Source organism: Amblyomma mixtum, chromosome 1, assembly GCF_055824585.1.
Source record: "Amblyomma mixtum isolate Tamu chromosome 1, ASM5582458v1, whole genome shotgun sequence".
Lineage (NCBI taxonomy): Eukaryota > Metazoa > Arthropoda > Arachnida > Ixodida > Ixodidae > Amblyomma > Amblyomma mixtum.
The window spans coordinates 175,775,555-175,797,878 of NC_143012.1; the positions used below are offsets into that span (position 1 = coordinate 175,775,555).

At 49.8% G+C, this 22,324-nt stretch overlaps 3 non-coding genes across 3 annotated transcripts; 1 reads left to right on the forward strand and 2 right to left on the reverse strand.

The window, feature by feature from the left end:
• Nucleotides 1-5,596: 5,596 nt before the first annotated feature.
• Nucleotides 5,597-5,667, reverse strand: TRNAG-GCC (transfer RNA glycine (anticodon GCC)). The gene has a single exon. It is a non-coding gene; the product is annotated as a tRNA-Gly (tRNA).
• A 7,047-nt stretch (nt 5,668-12,714) lies between these two features.
• Nucleotides 12,715-12,785, reverse strand: TRNAG-GCC (transfer RNA glycine (anticodon GCC)). Its single transcript has one exon. It is a non-coding gene; the product is annotated as a tRNA-Gly (tRNA).
• Nucleotides 12,786-15,661: 2,876 nt separating this feature from the next.
• Nucleotides 15,662-15,732, forward strand: TRNAG-GCC (transfer RNA glycine (anticodon GCC)). The gene has a single exon. It is a non-coding gene; the product is annotated as a tRNA-Gly (tRNA).
• Nucleotides 15,733-22,324: the final 6,592 nt, after the last annotated feature.

A 22,324-nucleotide genomic window follows, 5' to 3' on the forward strand; every position in this document is an offset into this window, starting at 1 on the left:
CTAACCTTGAGAGTGTTCATCAGCGCCACCCACGTTCATAAGCGGTGGACGTAGAACGTCCTGAGTTACCGCAGGTGTGACGTAGAACGTCATCGAACGGAGAGAGTGGAAGCTGCAATTACTTGCTTCCATCTGGTATTCAAACCACTTACCATGAAAACAAGGGCGTGGTTGGCAGGCTGGTAACTTTCGGGGAGCGTGATCTTGCCAAGAAAGCAGTCACTGCGACGGTCCAGCTCCACACCTCTCCGAATTTCCAGCTCATCTAGGAAAATGACGCAGTCCCTTTCAATCTCAGACATTGCAGCCACTTAGGCTTCTATTAAAGTTAGAATTTCTGTTAGCACACCAGGTAGGAAGGTTAAGTGTTGCAGTCTCCGGCACAGAGTCCTTCTAGATGGAAGCGGCTGCCCTTGTTCCAATAAAAGGTCGTAGCCGGCCTAACCACATGCAAACTTAAGCTGTAGCGCCTTCTTGATCGTGTTGGCACCCCAGGAGCAATTCTTCCGGTTTTTCTTTTCCAAGGCAGCCTTTTGGTCCTGGTTTAGGAAGCTCAAATTTGCAGTCAACGTTGTAAGGTTTTCTTCGAGCTGCTTTGTTCTTATTGCAGCCTTTTCAGCTTTTTGTTTTCCTGCAACAAACTTTCTTCTAACTGGCTGCGTTTTCTTTTTCATCTTGCAGCTCTTTTCGCAGCTCAGTTGTGGACAGCGAGACAATGTCGATTTGTTCTCCTGAATCTTCACGCGTGTTTTCAGGCATCGCTAGGGTCTCTTCCTGGTCAGGTGTCGTCTCAGGGGTTGGCGAAGAGCCTTTTGTAGCGTCAGGTGTAGAACTACCAGGAAAAAGCCACGGTGCAGGCGGCTTTCTTCGCTTCGGCTGAGCTGTTCGCGCAAGAAAGAAATTAATTCATCAGTACCTAAACTTTGAAAAGGAGAGAGGGGAATGCTCCTTAATCTGCGTGAACCGGAAGCCTCGACGGCTGCTAACAGCTTTCAAGATCGAGTGTAAAGGGCAGCTGTCGAAAGAGTACAATGGCGCATTCCTTCGACAAATACCGGGCTCCACCTGCTTCACGTGCATGGAGGAAGGAAAGAACTAAGGAGAGGCCCTGACGTCACATTTTGAGAAGCCGCTCCGTAACCGGAAGTTGGCTCGGCTTTTCTCACTATCTTCCTTCTCCACCGAGCTACGGGGCGGGTTTCGCGCGCGGCTCGCAAGCACTTCGTAAAAGAAAGGTATAAAAAAAACCGCGCCGCTCGCCGCTACACTCCTACACCTCCCTCCCCGCAAACACGCACCTAGACACAGACCGGCGAACAGGTGCGGTGAACCTTTCCCGACGCCAGGCGAAGAAAGACGACATTGCGCGCCGCTTATAGCTCAGCTCACCATCCTCCTCGGGCTACCGTACACCCGCCGTGTGGCCTTCGAAACGCAGCTCAGCATCGCCGAGAGCGGCTTCATGTTTCTGTGCTGTTTGGTGAGGTGCGAAAGTTCGCTGATCAAAACAATCAACGCTTCTTCGCGTGTCGAAGCGCGGTTCCGGAGTGCCACCTTTTCGCGAGATTCATTTCAATGCATCGATCGCTCCGCGTAATGACACCAAGTTTGACGAACAAAATATCAAATGAGCGGTTATTTGCCGCATTTAAGAGCAATCCCAGATGCGTGCGTAACATTACGACGCCAGGCATGTAGACTTTAACACGCAAGGCCGAACACACCGTGCCGAAAGCCCGTCCACCGAGAAACACTCGGGCCCCTAGCAACAACGACGCTAACGACGCTGTTGCTAGTGGCCCGAGTTTTCTTAGCAACAACGACAACGTTGCTAGTGGCCCGACTTTTTAAGCCTAAATTTTGACGTCACTTCCGCCACATATTTGCCAATGCATTGGGAATACGAAGGGCCTCTCCTTAGTTTTCCTTCCTCCATGTTCACGTGTCTTCACCGCGGCTCTGAACAAAAAAAAAATGTGCGATCGCGAGAGAGTAAAGATCATCGTGAGACACTCCGTGAATGATACGGAAGTTGAGTGTAGCTCACTGAAAGTGAAAAGACGCAATGATTCATATATTTAGCTTGTAAGCCTTCACATAACTGGTAATTAAAAATGTTCCGCCTCAAAAACAAAGCGCGCTACTTCCAATGCCAGGCAATGCGATGCAACACGTGCTGTACTCACGTTTCTAACTAGGCTTCGAGCTGCAACTTTAAAGGCACACAAAAATTCCTGTTGCGCACAGTGCGAGATTGGTGAACAAGGCAAAAACATATATTCAAACCGCACAAAGTCAGTGCTTACAAGCGGATGGGCGAAGCGGTGTGGTATAATGTTATTCCTACTGAAAGCACATAACTGTGAGCGACATTTAGAAAAAGATCTAAAAGCTTTAGCGCAGACAACGACCACGAGAAAGACGGCACAAAAACACAAGCGCTTGTGTGTTTGTGTGTCTCTCATCTTCCTCGTGGTCTGTGTCTGTTCGCGCTAAATTTTTTTACGTTATCTATATGAACAAACTAGCCAAGAAAAGAAGTTTTAATAATGCATAAAAACAGCACAGACATTGTGGCTTACCTCGCAGATCTTCGCGTTGTCATTCGCCTTCCAGTTCTCACGCTTCACTTTCGCCTCCCATATTTTTCTCCGTCCCTCATCCCGTGGAAAACGAAAACATCGCGCTCCTTCCTTCGCCGAGCCGGCACACAATGGAGCACAACACCCTGGCATGCTATTTTTCGTGAATTAAAGCAGTTCATCAGCTCAGAATCCAGCACAAACCACACCTTCGAACCCTCCACTGCAGCGGCACGAAAAGCGACTTGCCCCAAGATGGCGAGCGTGGAGAGGACGGCGGCGCGGCGCATGCCAAAGCGTGTCACCACCCTGTACGGCGCAGCGCTGGCATCGAGGCACCCTAGCAGAACCTGCATCTAAGCGCCACCTATCAGCGAAACAAAGACACCCCTGGCTATCCGTGCGCAGCGAGAGTGCCTGCCGCCGAGCCCCCCTCTTTGCTGCAACCCTGCCGTTATCACTGTTCGAAAGATGCTAAGCTGGTTCGGGCAACACCGCCAGGTGCTGCCTTCATCCAGGCGCGCTCACTTCAGCCTCGGTGTCGCGCGCCGTCGACTAAACCATAGACTAAACTGGAAAGCGGTGGCCGCGCGGTCTGAAGGGCCGAGATAACACGTAATGCCAAAACGGCCGTCTTGCGCCCGTTTACAGCGCGCGCCGCTCCTCGATGCGAGAAACGGGGCAACGAAGCGCATGGCGCTGTCAGCAGAGTATCAGTCGATCATAGAGCAAGGGATTGCATGCTATGTGCTGTGATGTTAATAGGCCTGCGGAAAAAGTGGGTCCGTGCTACCGGCGCTATCTCGTCGCGTCCAAATTAAGATAGTTCCTGTCGCCGCTGCTAGGCAGCGCGCATAAGCACCTTTCCGCTGCTCCGCGACCCTTCCTGTGCTCCGTATTATTCTGGCCGCACCTGTACATTCTATCAAGCCGGGCGTGACTGGCTCCTTGGAAATGCGTAAAGCGAACGCAGTGGTCGTCTTCCAAGCATTCCGCTACGTCCTCGAGCCCAAAATCATCGATTAAGCTTCGAAGTTCTGCCGTGCTGGCGTCTCTGTACGGTGTATCGTTCGCTTTATCTCGCGCCGCTAAAACACAATTAAAGTCTCCCATCAGTACTAGTTTCCGATCGACATCGCAAAAATTTTTGAGTCCCTCAGACATCTGTCGTCTTTCCTCGAGTACATTAGGAGCATACAAGCATATCACCCGCCACAGCACTGAACCAAAACTAAAATCGCAAAGAACCATACGTCCTGCAATGTCCGACCGTACGGCCTGCACCTCAAGCCCCAAATGTTGGCGCACAAAAAGAACACAGCCTGCGGATCTGTCAACCGCATGGCTCACACACGCGTAGTAATGTGACATGAAAGGCAGCACCATACTCTCGGTCTCAACATCTCCTTCAATTTTCATCTCTTGTACGGCAATATTATCTAAATCTTTTTCCGTTGACAACCTATATAACTGCCGTTGCCTCCTCCTCGCACATAGCCATCGGACATTGATTGTGGCGAATCGCAAAGCTCTATCTGGCAGCGCCATTGTAGTATGGAAGGAGACCAAGAGAATGGTGCTTACCGTTGACAATAAGCATCCTCAGCGCCAGAACAAGCGCTCGTCCAGTCACAAAACTTACAACTACGAGGCCGCCGGCGTCGGCGTCGTCGCCCTCGTCGTCGTCCTCCGGTCTGGTGGGATGTTCGGCCGAGGTCGCAACGTCGACCGACGCACGGGAGCTGCTTTTGCGGTGGCTCTCCGTTGACAGGCGGGCCAGAAGATGTGTCATCTTCCTCGACGACTTCGTGCGAGCGTTTAGTCGCCGCGGCGGCGGTGCCCTCGTTTGATGTGTCCATGTTCTGCTCCCCCTCGCTGGCGCTTCCCACCGATGTCGCGTTTATCTTCTCGTCCTGAACCAACCTCGCCGTCGATGGGTCTTCTGTTCTCGCATGTGTGCCATTTTCTTCGAGGTTCGGAGGGCCTTGGCGTACTGATTCGCCCGAGGCTTGCTCAGCCGGCTCATTTCCAGCCGTAGCTCTGTCTTCTGACTCCGCCTTGTCTGCTGCTTCAGCATCAGCTTCATCCATTAGGAGCTCCGAGTTATCGTCACTCCTTGCGGGCCCCGCGACGCTGGCGTAGGTACGCACGCACTCGGTCTCGTCGTGGCCAAAGCGACGACATAGCACACAGCGCGGTACCTTGCAGTCACGACGTATGTGGCCTGTGCTCTGGCATCGCAAGCAGAGGGGTGCCCTGCCCAGCACCACGACAAGGGCCAGCTCACCAGCAATCCTAAGCTGATGCGGTATATCTTCCGGCTTCGCACCGGCCTTGAGCTTCAAAGTCACGGTCCGGGTCGTCGAGCTCTTGTCAGACACACCATTCACCCTCCGACGCTCATTGACCACATCTGTCGCTTTCCCGTACACTAGCAAAGCCGCCCGCACGTCGTCGTCGGGGACGGTGGGCAGCAGCCAGTGCAGTTTCAACCGTAGGTCCTGGTGAGATGGGTCGATGAGAACGCAGCGATGGTTCTTCACTTGCACTTCGTTGTTGGCGAGCAGTCTTTGCACACCTGCGTCACATTTGAAGGTAACTGCCCACACGTGATTCATTTGATATGCCCCCAAGGCCGTAACCTCGGGGAGCAGATTCAAATTCACCAGCGTATCCCTGAAGTCTTCTACTCGGTAGGGCCGTGCTCTCACGTCCGCATGCATAAAAACGGTATTCAAAACCAAACGCCCTGAAGATAGACTAGGCAAAAACAACACGATACTCATCATCCGATGCAGAAGAAAACCTGTTACCGCGGCCGGTCACGGCCGCAGATACCACTCCAACGGAGCCCATTTCACACGCGTCCGTTCGCTATCGCAGCCGGAAGTGGAATCTCGGCCACGCTACCGATGCTCCAGCTGCTCCTGAACCACCGACGCCGATGTAGCAGCGGCGTACTGCGCATCTCTTTATAGCGTAGTTCGGTACGTAAGCCGGCAAAAGTAAAGCAATGCGTCGGCCGGGAATCGAACCCGGGCCACCCGCGTGGCAGGCGAGTATTCTACCACTGAACCACCGACGCTTTTTGTTTCCTTTATTACCGACTTGGCCGGAAAAACGAAACCCAAAAATACAATGACATGACAATAAAAGCACTGGTCAGTTTCTAGCTAGTGCACGATGATAAAATGGGTTAAATGATTTTAGTTGGTCGAGGACAGGCAACCACTCAGGTTGTGGAGCTCGCTGTCCGAAAACTTCCTGTGTGTACATGATGCTTTCAATGAAATACTGATGTGCAGGATGCACAACAGCATGTTCATGCCTGACATCCATTCGCGTGCGCCATAGGCTATGCATGCAGAGCAACATTAGCAGGTCGCAAGGCACTTCACCTGTTTCTGCACATGGTAGGAAGCATATTCCAAAAGGCGTCAAAGGTAACTCTTTTTTCAGGGTGCGTTTCAAGACATCCCAAAGAGAGACAGCGTCATGACAATCGAGAAAGATATGCTCTATAGTTTCCACTTTTTTGCAAATTAGACATTCCACTGAGCAAGGTACAAAAAGGCCTTTGCTCTGCAACCATGGCTTCACTGGGAGTGTTCCAGTATGCAATTGAAAAAAGAAAGAACGCACTGAAGGCTTCACCCGCATTCTTTTGACCCTTTTTAGCACATCGCGTTCGCGACCCAAAAGATATGCACTGCGATAAACAGGCACTGGCAGAAACACATCGAGCAGGTCCTTGTACATCTTTTTCCTTGTTACAATGGCTAGATACTAATCGGAAAATTTTGACCGAAGAATACGCACTGCCGCAACAACTTCTTGCAAGAAAGCACTTAACCCACTCCGACCTGCAGACATGGATGACACAACATAATCAGGCAGTGATTCTGACAATCGCAATTGTATCATAGTTCGCAGAAAATTATTATCTTGACGCAAGAAAAAGAATCTAGTCACTATCTGCCTCAGAAATAAATTTGATAATCCTAGCCCCCCGTTCCGCACCTTATGCAACAGATTGCATCGGCTGGTACGTTCCCATGTTGACGACCAAATAAACGTTGCAAACACTCTGTGCAACCTTTGCACTGAAGTCCTTGGCAATGTTAACGCTTGCAGAACATAGAAAATCCTCGCTATTAAAAACATGTTGCACACCGTAGCTCTTGCAAACATGGAAAAGTTGTGACCGCCCCATTTGCCTGTCTGAGCTTTGACTCATTCGGTTTCATGGGCCCAATATTCTTTGGTTTCTCTGCAGTTGGTTAGCGGCACGCCGAGGTACTTTCCTCGCGTGTCTACCCACTTCATTCGACAGAATACTTCTGGCGTGGCCTGCCACTTTCCATGCCAAAAACCAAAACATTTCTGCCAGCTTATCGCACAGCCACTTGCATCACAAAAATTTACGGCTTCTCTCACCACTTCTTGCACGCTTTCCTGGTCTCTGCAGAACACTGCTATATCATCTGCATATGCCAATACCTTCACTTCATTATGACAAAAGGCGTAACCTCGAATGTTTTGCGTAGTTAACAGCTTTAAACAAAAGGGCTCCAGGTAAAGTGCAAAAAGCAGTGGAGAAAGAAGGCAACCCTGCCTCACTGACGACAAGACAGGAATACTATTACTCAGGCGCTTATTAATTATGACCATTGATGTACAGCCATTGTAAACCATTTTCACGCCATCAGTGATGATACATCCTACATTCACATGTTCCAACAGCGCGAACAAAATTTCATGTGCAACTTTATCAAACGCCTTATGCAGGTCTAGTTGGATCATGGCGACACGACCCTCCGTTGCATCACAGCATTCAAGGACACTCCTAGCTACGTGCATGTTAGTAAAAATGGTTCTGTCTTTTATGCCACAGGTCTGGTGTGGGCCAACAAGGGTTTTAATTACTGTTTGGAGTCGTCCGGCTAGCACTTTCATATAAATTTTGTAGTCTACGTTAGTTAAGCTTATTGGGCGGTAACACTCAACTGACTGCAACCTACTCGGGTCGTCCGATTTTGGGATCAACACCACGTGGGAGGTTCGGAAAGACGGCGGAGTTAACTTTTTTTCATAACACTCGCTTATTACGCGTTGTAATGCTATCGCCATTTCTATTTTCATAGCCGTGTAAAGTGCGGCACCGAGGCCGTCCGGCCCAGGCGACTTGTTTAAGCTCAGCTGCTGTATTGCAGCTTCGATTTCTGCTGCCGTTATGGGCTCCTCAAGTACCTGCGCTAGGTCATCCTCGACTCTTGGCATTAACGACAGGAATGCAGTTTTATAGTGTTCAACATCGGGCGTTTTAAGGCTGAACATGTTTTGGTAATATTCCAGAAACGCCCTTTCAATCATCTCAGATTCGGAAGTATACGTCATTGCGATAACAAATTTCCTTTATATCTTTCGAAACTGCATACTGTTTTTCGTCGCTGAGCGCCCTTTTTGTGGGCGTCTCCCCAAGCCAAAATCTTTCGCTGCGCGCCCTTATCACTGCACCTCGATATTTCGTTTCATCTATTAGTTCAAGCTTAGTTTTGGTCTCTTTTATTTCTTGTCTGTACAACTCCGGCTTGACGCCTTCCGTGCTGAGCATGATATCAAGCTCGGTATGCAGTTCCTTTTCTTGCTGTTCTTCCTTACGCTTTAAAACACATGCTCTTTCTATAGCGGCCACTTTCACGTCGCATTTAAATTGTTCTCATGTTTGTATAAAGTCTGTCTCTTTTTCTAACAAGCTTTTGACTGAGTCTTTTAGTTTCTTGCTAAACTCCTCATCCTCCAACAATGTGTCATTAAATTTCCATAATTCCCAACTAAACTTGACAGTCCTTTTCCTCTCCCCAAGTGTGACCACGACTAAAGAATGATCACTGAAGCTGACGTGCACAGTCTGGTACTGGGAACACAAGGACACAACCTCAGAAGAAACATAAATTCTGTCCAGCCTTGCGTGACTAACGCCTTGAAAATGCGTGTACTGCGCTTGTTCAGAACCTTGCATTATAATGCCAATGTCTTCCAATTCTGCTTCATTAATCATCTCATACAACAGCTCGGCACTCGTGTCCTGCAGGGTTTTGTTCGTTGTTCTATCTTCAGGTCTACACACACAGTTAAAATCTCCAAGCAATAGTACACGCTTTTCTGTCAGCAGGAAAGATTGAACACGGCGAAAAAAGGCATCTCGTTCGGGAATTCTATTAGGTGCATATACACACACGGCTCTCCGCTCTACACCAGAAAAGTAAAAATCGCATGCTACAATCCGGCCACTTTCACATGAAAATACAGTTTCCACAGCGACTTTGCAGTTTCTAGTTAAAATCAGACACCCTCCCGACTTATCGCCATTCCTATATCCGGCTGCAAGATACAGAATATGGCTCATATCAACTTGGCACACGAGGGACCCCACAGGGAGCTGTCCTCTCGCCATAACTATTTAATCTGGCCATGATGAAGCTCCCTACCCAGCTGGCAGAGGTCGCCGGTGTGCAGCACGCTCTGTATGCGGACGACATCACCCTCTGGGCAACACAACAATCGGTTGGAGACATCGAGACCAACCTGCAACAAGCGGCAGCTATTGTGGACGAATACGCTCGTCGCTGTGGTCTTGAATGCTCCCCGAGCAAATCGGAATTTGTGCACATACGCCCCAACTCAAAGTGCGCAACCAAAATTGCCCTTTCCCTACTTAGCGGACCGATACCTGAACACGAGGAGATCCGGGTACTGGGGCTTTTCATTCATCATAGGCGCAAGATAGACACTACCCTAAACAAGCTACGTAAGGTGGGGGACCAGGTGGGTCGGATGCTCCGCCGGGTGTTCAATAAAAGGGGGGGACTACGATGCAAAGATGCCCTGCGGCTGGCCAATGCATTCGTGACCAGCCGGATTTTATATTCGGCTCCCTACCTCCACCTACGCAAATGCGATGAGAATGCCTTAGAAGTAGTTCTCCGCAAGATTTATAAGAGAGCGCTCGACCTCCCCATAACGACGTCCAACAAGCGTCTCCTCGGTCTGGGGATGACCAACACCTTTGGGGAGTTACGAGAAGCTCATCTTGACAATCAATACTTGCGCCTAAGCAAAACACCTGCGGGGAGCCGCCTTCGGACCCGCTTACACATATCCTACACAACACATACAGAAGAACGGGCCCGCATCCCTGAAGCCTGGCGCGTTGCACTCCAGGTGCGACCCCTTCCGAAGAACATGACTGCAGACACCCATGATGGTCGCCGTCTCGCGCGGGCGGAGGCTATTTCTCAACAATATGGCCATAAGCTCATCTTAACAATCAATTCTTGCGCCTAAGCAAAACACCTGCGGGGAGCCGCCTTCTGACCCGCTTACACATATCCTACGCAACACATACAGAAGAACGGGTCCGCATCCCTGAAGCCTGGCGCTTTGCACTCCAGGTGCGACCCCTTCCGAAGAACATGACTGCAGACACCCATGATGGTCGCCGTCTCGCGCGGGCGGAGGCTATTTCTCAACAATATGGCCATAAGCCAGGTGTCTTCTATGTGGATGCGGCCGGCCCACACCATGGGGGTTGGTACACGGCGGCCGTCATCCACCAAAACACTACAGTTCAGGGCCTTACTTTCCGTGCCCCAAACATTACATTTGCGGAAGAGATCGCCATTGCACTGGCCGCCGCAGATCCAGAGTCCCGAGCCATTATTACGGACTCCAGGGGCGCCTGCCGCAATATTGAGCAAGGGTATATTCCAGACCGTGCTTTCAAAATTCTCCACGCATGCGAATACACAGGGTTTCCGACCCATCGTACCATCGTGTGGGCTCCGGCTCATGCGGGTCTTGAGGGGAACGAGGCAGCCGACGCTGCCGCCCGCGCGCTTACTCACCGGGCGTTGCCTCATCCGCAGCCTGATCCGGAATTCAATTTCAATCCGGCCATCACCTTTAAAGAGATCACCTCTCTTTATCAAAATTTTCATGGTCTCTGTCCCCCTCCCTGTAAAGGCCTCACCAGGGTGGAGGAGCGCTGGCTTCTCCGCCTCTATACCAATACTGTACTGTGCCCGGCAGTACTTAAGCACTTCAATTCTTCTTTCTCGGGCGCGTGCCCACACTGTGAGGAGGAGTTTTCGGACACCTACCACATGGTGTGGGCATGCCCTTCCAATCCTGCCTACCCACCCCACCTCCACCCCACTCGAGAGGACTGGGAAGCTGCCCTGCGCGGCTGCTCCGAACTCCATGCCCAACAGGCATTGGTAGCTAGAGCTCGGGCCGCTGCGGAAGCTACAGGGATCCCGGACTAGGGATCCCTCCTAGTGTTTGTAAGGGGCGGGCCCTTCCGGCTCGCCCCATCGACCTCTCACTGTAAATAGGAATAAAAGTTTTCCTCCTCCTCCTCCTCCCGACTTTCCTTTTGCATGGCACACGCAAACACTGAACTGTGCACGGTAAATTTCAGCCATCGCATCTGTCAGCTCTTCGCTTTCAATTTTTGTCTCTTGAATAGCCAACACATCGATTTCGTTTTCGAACAAGAGACGCTTCAGCTGATTTTGCCTCCTTCGCGCAGAAAGACCTCTCACGTTCAGTGTGGCAATACGCAAGCAAGATGTTATTTGAGACGCCATCTAAATGGTTGGGATTCGCCGCTCTCGAAGTGACATCGGTTTGCAGCTCACCTCATCAAAAATCCTTCCAGTTTGCAAAGTACGGCGGTGTCAGCACTGAAGCCGATCGAAGACCGGGTTACCAACACGAAGACCCTGCAAGGCACCTCCGCTAAGGCGGAGGGACACCCGACGAAGTCCTACGATCAGGAGGGATGTTCGGCTTGGGCTTGTAGGCCGCACGTCGAAGAGGAGGCGCTTTGGGAAGAGGTTCCTCATGGTCCGTCCCGTCGTAGCTCGTCGCCTTGTTATCAGCTTCGTCGTGCGTCCTCCTCGCTGGCAAAGTTACCGCCGCGGGCATCTCCGTGTCAACGTCCTTCTCGTAGGTCGATTCCAAAACCGTCTCAGCTGCGCCTACCGCAGCATCATCTGCTTTTCCCGCGTCCGCCTCAGTTCTGGTGTCAGGCACAGGTGGTTCTTCTGAGTTGCAGCCTCATGTTCCGTGGGAAGCGTTGCTTTTTCTGAGGCTATGCATTTCGGTACTGCGTCTTCCCGACTCTCACGGGTCGCCTCTACCGCGTCGACTTCGTTCATAATATGCTCCTCAGTAGTATCCCTACGACCAGGACCAGCTACGGTAGCATATGTTCGCACGCACTGGGCGTCGACGTGGCCGAAGCGACGACAGAGCCCGCAACGTAGCACACGGCACTCCCGACGTATGTGTCCGGTGCCGCGGCACCGGAGGCAGAGCGGAGCTCTGCCAGGAACGTGGACGAGTGCGAAGTCCTCTCCAACACGCAGCTGGTGCGGTAAGTCCTCGATGGTAACGCCCACCTTCAGCTTCAGTGTCACTGAGCGCGTAGTAGGCGACTTGTCGACGCAGCCTTTGACTCTCCACTTGTCCCGAGTTATGTCGGTCACTTTTCCAAAAGCCGCCGGAGCTGCCTTCACGTCGTCATCTTTCACGCCGTGTAGCAGCCAGAACAGCTTCAGCCTGACGCCCTGGTTGCATGGGTCAATGACCACACAGCGGTGGTCCTTGAGGTTGAACGCCTCCGCCTGTAGCATTTTGTTTTTTTCCTTCATTGCAGAATGTCACGGCCCAAACATGATCCATCTCATAGGCCGCGAGGGTAACCACTTCCGGCAGCAATGACAGACGCTCAAGAGCGTCGCGAAAGTTTTCAACACGGTATGGCCTGGCTTGTACGTCGCCATGCAAAAAAACAGTATGCAATAAACAGTATGCAAAACGCTCGAACCTGTTGGCAAATGCTGCAAAATCAGCTGGTAGTCCTTGTTCGGTTTAATCGTACTCCTGATACCGCGGCCCGGCTGGGCCGCTAAATCCGCTCCTTGGGAGCCCATGATACACACGTCCGTCACGCTCGGTGGCCGGAAGTCGAATCTCTCTGAACCACCGACGCCGATGTAGCTGCGGCGTACTGCGCATCTCTGAATAGCGTAGTTCGGTACGTAAGCCGGCAAAAGTAAAGCAATGCGTCGGCCGGGAATCGAACCCGGGCCACCCGCGTGGCAGGCGAGTATTCTACCACTGAACCACCGACGCTTTTTTTTTTATTTATTGCCTGACTTCGGCAAGAACCACAGTGCACAAATACACTTACAGAGCGCAATGAGCAATAATTAACAACACTATCCGCCCGGGGTGCGTGGCTTCATCATATTAAAACTCCTTAAGCGTCACCAAAGGCTCGACTCTTTCGAGCCACTCGGGAGCTTCAGGAGCAAGTTTCTGAACTTCAATATACTTATGCATGCACTCCCGAAAATAGATCCGTGCTGGCCGTGCATCAGGATCGCAATGATATCCTGCCATTCTGGAGCGCCAAATACAATGGAGGCCCATTAGCATAATGAGGTCGAATGGTGTCCCATCCTCACTCTCTACAGGCAAGTACCGAATACCATGAGCGTCGAGCGGAAATTCCTTTTTTAAAGTCCGTTGCAAAATGTCCCAAAAGTATACCCCCTCCCAACAGTGCAAAAAAACGTGGTCTATTGTTTCTGGTTGTTTACAAATTAAACAATGTGATCCCCAAGGTAGAAATAACTGCTTCCTTTCCAAGAATTCCTTTACTGGTAGTGTTCCGGTATGTAATTTAAAGAAAAAAGTTTTTGCACTTGGCGGCACCTGCATCGCCTTCACACGCTTAAGTACGTCGCGTCCCTGGCCTCCATTGTATAAGGCCCTGTACATAGGTTGTGGAAGAACTACATCGCACAAATCTTTATACAACTTCTTCCTGCTAACAGAAGATAAATATTCATACGAAAATCGAACAGACAGGAATCGAACACTCACGACAACCTCTCTAAAGTAACCAAAAATACGTCCCGAGAACCTTTCGGTTGTGACAACAAAGTCCGGCAGTGCATTTCCGAGCCTTAATTGGCACACAGTGCGCAAAAACGGATCGCTTACATCGCGCACAAAACAAAATCTGCTTACAATCTGCCGCAGAAATAAGTGTCCCAGACTCAGGCCGCCATCCTTCACCCGCCTAAACAAATTGGTCCGGCTACAGCGTTCCCAGTCCGCAGCCCACACAAAAACGGCAAAGATCCGGTGCAGTCTCTGTACGTTCATCCTTGCACAATGCAACACTTGCATCACGTACCACAGCCTAGACATAAAAAACAGATTGCACACTGTGGCCCTTGCGAAAATTGAAAGGTGTCGCCCTTTCCACCTTTCCACCTTTTCACGCGTGGCTTGCGTCTGTGCTTTCCAGTACGAATCGCTATCGCGATAACCGTCCAGTGGAACGCCTAAGTACTTTACTGGGGTCGTCACCCAGGACACGTTTGCAAAATTGCCGGGCTTCGTTGGCCATTCTCCGTGCCAAAGCCCCAGGGACTTTGAGCAATTCACTTTACTACCGGTGATCTTGGTGAATTCTTTTACGCATGCCACGGCCTCGGTTATACCCTCCCGGTTCACTGTGAACACTCGGACATCATCCGCATAAGCCAGCAGCTTAACTTCTGCTGCCTGTAGCTGGAATACTCGAATTTTTTCACTTTCCATGATATTCAAACACAACGCTTCAATGTAAATGCAGAATAGAAGAGGGCTGAGGGGACAACCCTGGCGCACCGAACGCTGCACGCTAATGGGGGCCCCCAAACTCTTATTTACAATTAATCTTGTCGTGCAGCTCCGGGACGCCAAGGCCACTCCCTCACAAATAATGGACCCTAAATTCACATGGTCGAGTATGCAGAACAGGATATCGTGCGAAACACAATGGAATGCCTTCTCAAGATCTAGCTGAAGGATGGCTACACAGCTATTTGTGTAATCACAACATTCCAGCACACACCTCGCTTTATGAATATTGGAAACAATAGAGCGTCCCTTGATCCCACACGTCTGGTGGGGACCGACTATATCCTGAATTACTGACTGTAGTCTACAGGCTAAAATCTTCATGAAAACTTTATAATCCACGTTTGTGAGGGCGATAGGACGATATGCTGTGACCTGCTTTAACTTTTCTGCGTCATCGGATTTAGGGATTAGCACTGTATGGGATTTACCATAAGACGGGGGCAATTAATTTTCTTTATAGGCTTCGTTAAAAACTGCTGTCAGTACTGGCACTATTTCGCGTTTATATGCTTTGTAAAAAGCGGCGCTTAAGCCATCAGGTCCAGGAGATTTTCCCAGGTTCAAATTTTCTATCGCTTGCTCGACCTCCGACGCAGTTATCGATAGCTGCAGCCTTTCTTTCTGTTCGTCATCTAATCGCGGCAAAGCGCCAAGAAACTTTTCCTTGAATGCGCTCACATCCACTTCTTGCTTTGCAAACAGCGCCTGATAATATTCAAGAAATGCCTGCTGGATATGCCCGCTTTCTCCAGATAACGCCCCGCCCCATTCAATCTGTTCAATGTGGTTTCGTTCAACATGCGTTTTTTCCATTCCTAGCGCTCGTTTTGAAGGTGTCTCCCCATCAGCTATATCTTGCGCCCTAGCCCGCACCAGTGCGCCACGATAGCGTTCTTCGTCAAAGAGTTCAATCTTATTTTTTATTTTCCTAATGTCATCCATCCATTTGCCAGGCTCTTCGCTTTCTCTTTCGAGAAGTCTAGCTAGTAAAGATCTTAAATTATCCTCCTCACGCTTCTCCTCTTGTCGTATGCAACTTGACCTTTCGATTGCTGCTATTTTTATTTGTTGTTTGCAAAGTTCCCACTGCTGCCATACTTTCAGTTCCCCCCTCGGCTTTAATTTACTGATTTCTTCGTTTAAGGAGTTTTAATATGATGAAGCCACGCACCCCCGGGCGGATAGTGTTGTTACTGTGGATACTGTGGTTACTGTGTTACTGTGATACTGTGTGATACTGTACTGTGTGATACTGTGTTACTGGCGGATACTGTGGTTCTTGCCGAAGTCAGGCAATAAATAAAAAAAAAGCGTCGGTGGTTCAGGGGTAGAATACTCGCCTGCCACGCGGGTGGCCCGGGTTCGATTCCCGGCCGGCGCAACTTTTAATTTCTTTTAATCGTTTATATAATTTTTGTCACCAAACAGCCTCACAGCTTGTGCCACAGTAATAGATGTGCCTAGCTTGTGCCGTTTCTGACGAAATTTATTTTCTTCGCCACACTGAAAATTTTATAGCCCCACCTGCAGAGTCCTACTTTTCAAAGGTCGCGGCGTTATCTTCCGTTCAAAGAGCAGCAGGGCGAGTAGTCAGTGGCGGAGGAGCGCGATTGGGTAGACGAGCCAAGAGGCGAGGAGGATGAGGGGAGGAGCTTGCGTGGCTGAACGGTGCCGTTCACTGTGTACACATTAGTGTCCATGCCCGCGACTCTGTAGGTAAGCGGAAACACGCTGCGTATTGAGCACAACGGTTGCTGGCGTTCAACAGAGCGCAGCATAACAAAAAAAACGGTTAAACCGCATTTCAGACGAGATTTGTTCTCGTTGTCTTTGCGCTCCGATGTCAGCACTAGGCGGGCGCTGATACAGACGAGAGGCAGCGCTGTGCTCGGGATGCTGCACGTAAGCGAGAGATCAGTTAGGGCCACGGAACGCTGCCTGCAAAAGCTTTGGACGACAAGATCCCGAATTCCAATTATATGGACTGGCAACATCGAGGAAAAGCCAAGCTCAGGTAACCGGGACAGAATCTTAGTTTGCGTTGTTGCCAGCGCATGTCGCGTGGCGCGGGGAGGAAGGAGGCGCTTTATGGTTGCGTCACCCAGCAATGCCCCTAATGGACCTGAGTCCAGCAAGACGCCAATGTACATTGCGTGCGAGTTGGTTGTTCGACCTCCAGCAAAAAGTGTCCATGTTCCTGAGCGACCAGATCACAGACACACTCGACGGCAATGGGGACTGTCAAATGCACAAGTGACATAAAACCAGGCACTGCAGCCACGAATTCGTCCCCGTCGGTATTTTTTGTAGAAGTTGTAGGTGAGTGCTTTGCGCAAAATAAGAAGCTCAAAAATCAAGGTGTGTCTGACATTCTTCTTATTTTCTTTGGGGACCTGCGTTCATATGTTCCAGCGATCCCGCTTGGTAACCTGAAGAGCTTCCTACAGCTGGTGCTTTCTTTTGAGTCCATTATTAACACCTTCGCAGCGAACTTCATTTCGATCTGTATAGATGGTGTTCAACCTCATGGATCTAAGATCCAATGAAAAGTGCCGTTCATATTGCAATGGAACTGCGCTGGCATTTTAAGTCGGTTAGTTGAACTGGAACTATTCTTGAAAGAGACTTGCGTTGCAGTATTGGCCCGGTCGGAAGCTGGCCTGCCAAGCGGGAGATGTTTGACTGGATATGTCGCCCATAAAAACTGCAGCATAAACTGATTACCTGCAGGAAGTGCCGCGCTTTACATAAGCAGGGAAATCCCACATGTTTCTTTAAGCGTTGCCTGTTTTTGCACGGATGACATCGAGGTAGCGGCTGTGAGAACACAGCTCGGCTTTTGAACTCTATTGCATCCGTGTACGCGAACCCCCGGAAGAAGGTAGCATTGGATTCGTTGCTACAGCAGCTCTGCGACCGCTGCCCAGCTGCTCGAATCATCTGCGGAGATTTCAACGCCCTTCATGCCGACTGTGGTGACAGGAACACGGATTCCCGTGGTCGCAAACTCGTAGACGTTATCGACAGTTTTGACCTGTGTGTTTCCAATTACGGAAGCCCCACTTTCTCCTGGCCTCCAACCTCAGCGACAGCTATAGACCTGACTTTGCATTCACCTGACGTACCCTTGAGGTGGTCAACAGAGCCGGACCGCATGGGAAGTGATCATTACCCGAGTCTTCACGCCTTCTTTTTAACATTCCTGCAGGATATTGACTCTAAATGGTGACAGCAGGTACGGTCTATGGTCTACTGTGACTTAATGTGTGCGCAGATGGCGTCTTCTGGAGTGGAATATGTTATTCTGTGAGTGAATGTGTGCATGGATGATGCCACTGCAATGGACTATGTTCTACTGTGACTGAATATGTGTATAGATGGTGACTTCTGGAGTGGATTGTGTTCTGCTGTGAGTGAATGAGTGCATAAATGGCTACTGCGGGAGTAGAATATGTATTATAATAAGTGACTGTACTCATAGCCGGGTAGATATTGTTACGAAGACGAAGCTGGCAGTGGCGCGGGACGGAGAGCTCGCGCTAGGCCAGCGGCCATTAAACCATCTCATAGCCATCGTTCACCACGCCTCATTCTTCGGCTGGCCGCCGCGTAACATTTGGTGGAGGTGCTGGGGTCCCTTCATCGCCATCCTGGTCCCGGAGCTTCGGTGTCCTGCGCCTGCCGTGGACGTCGGCCATGAGTGCCTGGACCGCGCCGCCCGGCCATGCCCCAGCCCGTCCGACCTGAACCGACCTCGCCGCTCACCCCAGCCCCGTCCCCCACCCGGACCACAAGACACGACGACCCAAGACCCCACCGACCCGAGACCCCACCGACCCGAGACCCCACCGACCCAAGACCGAAGACCCACATGTGAAGACACCGCCCCCTTGCCCCTGCCGTCCGGTGCGTCCAAGGACCTCGGCCGTCAGCTCCTGGCACCCTACGGCGCGGATGCTTCGTGGACCGGGACTCATTCTCTCATCTTTCTCATCGTGGCGGCCAGCACTGCACCATCTTCTACATATTGTTCGATCCTTCACTCAAGACCATCGCCATTTCGCCGTCTGTTCGTCACCGATCGGGACGATCGCTCAGAGGCCCCGGGTAGTGTGACGAAGACGAAGCTGGCAGTGGCGCGGGACGGAGAGCTCGCGCTAGGCCAGCGGCCATTAAACCATCTCATAGCCATCGTTCACCACGCCTCATTCTTCGGCTGGCCGCCGCGTAACAATATCAGTGGTTTAGGACATTATTAACATATAAGTGGCGCCACAGTGAGTGGAGCAATTGCCGGCAGAATAAGCAATAATTAAAACTCTAATATGAGCAAGTTGGTTCATAGCTTGAAAGGAGTACGTATTTGCGCGAAAGACGGGACGAAAACGAGGAAACACAAACGACATGCACAATGCGCAACTTCCAACTCGTTTATTTCGTAGAGAGCTACATAGTTATACCCTAGAGGTCAAACACAGCGATAAAAACTGTCGCATGCGCATTTCACGTTAGCATACCGCCACCACAGGTGCAGCCTGAAACATCAAACGTTCCAACAACCCCCAGCACGGCTATCAAGAAGGAAAGAACAATCATTAGGCGAAAAATGGGGAAAGGTGACATTAAAAGCAATCTTAGCAAAACAGGGTCAACAGCAAAACCAAAAACGAAAGGCATGCCAAACCGTAAAAACTAAACATCGAAGCAAAAGCAGTGTCAAAAAGGCAAAACACAAAACTAAAACAAGCCCGTCAAAAGGGTAAACGACGCATTGCAACGAAGAATTCAAACCAGAATCGAAGGCTAGGCCACCCAACAACAGAACGGCCCAAAATAAAATGCAAACCTGAGGCGCAGCAAAGTTTACACGTGTTCGTCTAGAAAAGTCACCTCTTTGTTAAGAGCCCCGCCGCGGTGGCTCAGTGGTTACGGCGCTCGGCTGCTGGCCCGAAAGACGCGGGTTCGATCCCGGCCGCGGCGGCCGAATTTCGATGGAGGCGAAATTCTAGAGGCCCGTGTATTGTGCGATGTCAGTGCACGTTAAAGAACCCCAGGTGGTCCAAATTTCCGGAGCCCTTCACTACGGCGTCTCTCATAGCCTGAGTTGCTTTGGGACGTTAAACCCCAATAAACCAAACCAAACCAAACCAATCTTTGTTAAGAAGTAAGAAAGATGCAGTGCTAATGCATTTATCTCCGCAGCTAGTAATCTTAAATGCCTCAACAATTTCCCTCTGAAGTTTGGTCTTTGCATGTGCCAATATTGTGGAGCCTCTGAGCAATGGCTTGCATTTGTGACTGATAACGGGCTCGGGAAGGCGTCGTTTTTCGTTGTTTTTTTCAGTCCTCTTCTGTTCACGCAGTCTCTCGTTGACGCACTTCCCTGTTCGTCCTATGTATACGCTACCACAAGGGAAAGAAATGCTGTATACAACATTGGTAGCGCATTCATCGTATTGTTTTACATGTTGCTTTTTACATGATTCACGCTTCTAGACAGGACTGAGCAAATGCCAGACAGCTTGCTGGGGGCAGAAAAAAGGACCTTCACATTATATCTTTGGCCTATCTTCTTCAAGTTATGTGAGATTCCATGAAAATACGGAATGACTTTCATGCGCTGTCTTTTCTTTTAATGTTACATTTCCTCATTTTGCATCTCATGATTCTTCTTTCCTTCTTGATAGAAGTGCCGGGGGTTGTTGGAACTTTTGATGTTTCAGGCTGCAACTGTGGTCGCGGTATGCTGACGTGAAATGCGCATGCGACGATTTTTATCGCTGTGTTTGACCTCTAGGGCAGGGGTTCTCAAACTGGGTTCCGCGGAACACAGGGGTTCCGCGGGCTGTCTTTTTTTGTTCCGCGAGAACCCTCACCGGCCCTGACCCGGCAGTTGATATGAGACTGGCTCTGAGTGCTGCTGAGCCACGCTTAGACTTGCTCTCAAAAGGGAAGCAGTACCACCCATCACATTAGTATTTGTATTGATCGGTGCAATAAACATTTAACTTTTGCAACTCTCTCTTTGCAAAAATGCACTCGACAACATTGCTGGTAAGTGAAAGCGGGGTAGGGGGGGGGGGGTGGTTCCCTGGAACTTATTGAAGGCTTTTGGGGTTCCTCCAAGCAAAAAAAGTTTGAGAACACCTGCTCTAGGGTATAAATGTGTAGCTCTCAATGAACAAACCAGCTGGAAGTTGCGTATGGTACATATCGTTTGTGTTTCCTCGTTTTCGTCCCGTCTTTCGCGAAAGTACGCACTCCTTTCCAGAATAAGCAAGGCAGCAACCCTCCTGCAGCAACCCAAATCAACTCAACTTCACTTTTAGCACAGTTAAATCAGGTCTGATGATTTTAAACGATTTCACTGGTCAGGTGTTAACAATACATGGCAAGACCATGTGATGGCCCCGCTATGGCAATATAAATATCTCGTTGTAAGGATCAACGTAGGGCAGCTGGAAATACATGGAAAAGTACATGAAAAACATATACATGGAAAAGTACATGGAAAAGTATGAACGGACTCTTAGGGCGAAGAGGTGCCGCGATAATTAAGTTTGGTGCATTATGGGGGAACAAGTATGCTGCTGAGGGAGGCATATAGGAAGGAATAATGATACCAGCGCTTACTTTTGGCAATGCGGTTTTGCGCCTAAACGCAGAAGGGACTAGAAATAAATCAGTGGGCTGTTCGAAGATTAGAAGTGTAAGTACCCACGTCAACAACCGTGGCGGTACAGGGGAGCTCGGAGTAAAATATTATATGAAGAACGCCTGCGGAAATTGAGCGATAACAGAAGGAATGCTATTAGGAGGAGGAGGAGGAGGAAGAGGAAATTCATGGAGGTCAACAGGCAGAATAATCGTTTTGCTACCCTACACGGGAGGGGGGGGGGGATAAAAAAAATGAAAGAGAAAAGAGAGTAGCAGAAAATGTAGCTTTCGTTAAAGTCATACCCTCTCACGCAGGCCAGAAGTTTGAAAGAATCGGAGCAGTGCCTTGGAGGTCTTCCCCGGCAACGATCGCCGCGGCCAGTGGCCGATAATCTTCACTTCCGTCAGTGGGCGTGGATCTAGGCGCTTAAAAAGTGCTTAAATACTACTTATGTAGAAAGAGCTTGGACTCGCAGCGGGCGTATATGAAACTATTCAGTAAGTATGGATGAAACAAGGACGGAGAAATGAAGAGTTTTAAATTACGGACAAAAAACGGATAAATTAGGAATTGGATTAATTAAGTGGAAAAGAAGCACACTATAGAACTATATAGAAACTTGAAAAGAAAAGTATGGAAGGAATCCTTCCAGGATAACCCAAAAGGCAGAACGCCCTTCTTTTTGAAAGCATCTCATTGAAGCACGATCAAGGTGTCTTAGAACGCCGAGATACAAAAAGAAATGTAACAGATATGACACATCCGCAGAGTGCGGTAAATCTGCAGAAACAGTTCAATGTTTTATACTAGAATGTGGCGGTGACCATCCCGACGTCGGCGCAAGCACAGTCACCCTCCCTGAGGCCCTAGGGTTTAGAGATAACAGAGGTCAGGAATCTCTGTTAGAAGTTAGCAAAAAGCGGTTTGAAGACCGTTGTCTCAAAAACAGGGCATTGATGTTGCGATACAAGTTAAGGTTTAAAAATTCAATAAATGTAAAAGTCAGCAGAATTTATATTGAAATAAAATTGTGAAGTATATAGATAATACGTTATGTCTGAAATATTTGTTAGGGAAATGCAAAGAAAGAGAGAATTTCGACAACGCAATCTCGGCGCTGTGGCACAACAAATTTTGGCTATTTAGGCGAGTTACGTGCACTGGAGCAGTCTATTTGCCTGCAAGCTTCTTGAAGGCACATGCATTCTTGCGCCATGTAGCCTAAATTTGATGGGCCACAGCGCCGAAAGTAGCCGGTTTTCGAAGTTTAAAAAATTGATCTGGATATTACTTACCATGTGCTACACGTATCACA